Source organism: Merops nubicus, unplaced genomic scaffold, assembly GCF_000691845.1.
Source record: "Merops nubicus isolate BGI_N331 unplaced genomic scaffold, ASM69184v1 scaffold38057, whole genome shotgun sequence".
Classification (NCBI taxonomy): domain Eukaryota; kingdom Metazoa; phylum Chordata; class Aves; order Coraciiformes; family Meropidae; genus Merops; species Merops nubicus.
Window position 1 is genome coordinate 1 of NW_008619032.1, and position 241 is coordinate 241.

The window sequence follows — 241 nt, forward strand, 5'->3', positions numbered from 1 at the left end:
CGGGGTGCCGTGCCCGGGTGTTGCCAGGCCGCCTCCCTTGCACCGGGCGAGGGCAGAGTCATTTTGCAGGCACCGTATTTTCAGAGGCTGGAGGCAGCGACAAGTCCCTGGCTGCACGGACAGTCCAGAGGTGGATGGGGGATCCGCTGGTAGCTTCATGCCCTGGCAGCAGCCAAGGGCAGGGACCCGTGCTGGCCACAGAGGCACAGCCCCGGCAAGTGTCCATCACGGTCTTAGTCGT